Source organism: Cynara cardunculus, assembly GCF_001531365.2.
Source record: "Cynara cardunculus var. scolymus isolate 2C chromosome LG 2, CcrdV1, whole genome shotgun sequence".
Classification (NCBI taxonomy): Eukaryota; Viridiplantae; Streptophyta; class Magnoliopsida; order Asterales; family Asteraceae; genus Cynara; species Cynara cardunculus.
The window spans coordinates 20,728,118-20,730,003 of record NC_037529.1 but is presented as its reverse complement, the minus strand read 5'-3'; the positions used below and the strand labels follow the sequence as shown (position 1 = coordinate 20,730,003).

Sequence of the window (1,886 nt, the reverse complement as noted above, 5' to 3'; positions counted from 1 at the left end):
TTGTAATCACTGAATACCGCTTCAGATCACGTACGCGCCAGTCACTAATCTTCAGTTTCAGTCTTCGACATTTGCTGAAGGATCTTTGGTGTGAGTGTTGTTTTCTTGAAGTAGTTGTCTCTGAATGAATTACAATGCGAGTTCTTCAGCGATCACTGAACATGCTCAGTGTATTGATCGCTGGAACTGAAAGTACAGAAACATAAAATACATCGAAAGGAAAAAGGGATTATCATCAAATCACTGAGAGAGAGGATCAACAAAAGGTGCTCAAGAAGTTCATGAAACTCTCTAATTCTCACTACTCCAATCCCTATGGAAACGATCTTGGTACTATACCTCTTTATTACTTGAAGCAATCACAGTATCGGCGTGCACTTGCACCGCCACTGATGGGACTTTGTGACCACTGTGTTAACACTTACGACTCATAACTATCAAGTGTTTGGTGCCGCTGCTGGGGATTGGTGCAATTTTTATCCTGAGATATTGATATGCATTTGAGCCTTGGTCGCTTGTTTCTTGCTTAACGCATTTCTCGTGTTGTATGCGACGACTACAACACGGTGAACTTTTAACTCTTGATCTTGAGATTGAAAGAACTATAAATAGACGAAGGAGAGGTAAAAATAATCAGGAAAACCCCTATATTAATCGAACCACTGAGGGTAATCCACCACCACCTCCTTCGAAAACCACAATTAAAAAGGCCTAGGACAAAGATAGGGGAATACGTGACTATGCAACACCCGAATTTGGTAAATTGGATTCGGGGATTCGTAAGCCCAAAATGACTGCTACATATTTTGAACCAAAACTAGTAATGCTCCAAATGATCCAAGCAATGGGTCAATTTGGGGGGTTGTCGTCTTAAGATCCGCTCTCTCACTTAAAATCATTTTTAGAAATGACATATCATTTTCGTATTCCTAGAGTTACCGAAGAGGCCTTACACTTGACGCTCTTCATTTATACATTAAATGATAGAGCAAGAGCATGACTAAATGCTCAGCCACCAAAATCAATTACTACTTGGACAAAATCGGCTAAAAATTTTCTAATGAAATATTTTCCTCCTACGAGGAATGTAAAATTTAGAAAAGAGATTTTAATGTTTTATCAAGAAGAAGATGAAGAGTTTAAGATGCATGGGTGAGATTCAAGGATCTTCTTCGGAAATGTCTTTACCATGGAATTCCTCATTACATCCAACTGGAAACATTTTATAATGAACTCCCCAATACCGCTAAAATTGTTCTTGACGCTACGCCCTGTGGCGCTTTCACTTCTAAAACTTATAATGAAGGATATGATATTTTGAAAAAAGTTGCCAATAATAACACCGATTGGTCAAACCCTCGTGTCATTGTTCCCAAAACTACATCAGGAATTCATGAGATTGATGCCATCACCGCTTTAAACACACAAATTGTAGCTTTAACTAATTTGGTTAAAAAGAATTTAAATTTAACTAGAGAAAATACCAAATGCAAGCTAGTTTCATAAATCCTTCCATGAATGAATCTTGTGCTTTTTGTGGCAAGTGTCATGCTTGTGAGAGTTGTCCCGGTAACCCCATATCAGGGAATTATGTTGGGAGTCATGCTAGAAATATCCCATTTTGTCCAACATATACTCCAAATTGGTGAAACCATCCCAATTTTTCTTGAGCAGGAAATCTTGGACTTCAACCCCTAGGGGCAACCCAAGTCCAAAATTGATCACCAAATCCCTGGGATTTTAGTAACTTGCTCCTTGCATGTACCAAAGTGGGTAATCCTCTCAATCACATGCACCTACACAAGAAAGTACATCAGAAGGCAATAGTTCAATCGAATCTTTATTTAAAGATTTTATAAACCAAACCAATGCCACTTTCAAAAGTT

At 38.3% G+C, this 1,886-nt stretch overlaps 1 non-coding gene across 1 annotated transcript; it reads right to left on the bottom strand.

The window, feature by feature from the left end:
- Window positions 1-1,090: 1,090 nt before the first annotated feature.
- Window positions 1,091-1,196, bottom strand: LOC112508278. The gene has a single exon (XR_003068660.1). It is a non-coding gene; the product is annotated as a small nucleolar RNA R71 (small nucleolar RNA).
- Between the last annotated feature and the right edge of the window lie 690 nt (window positions 1,197-1,886).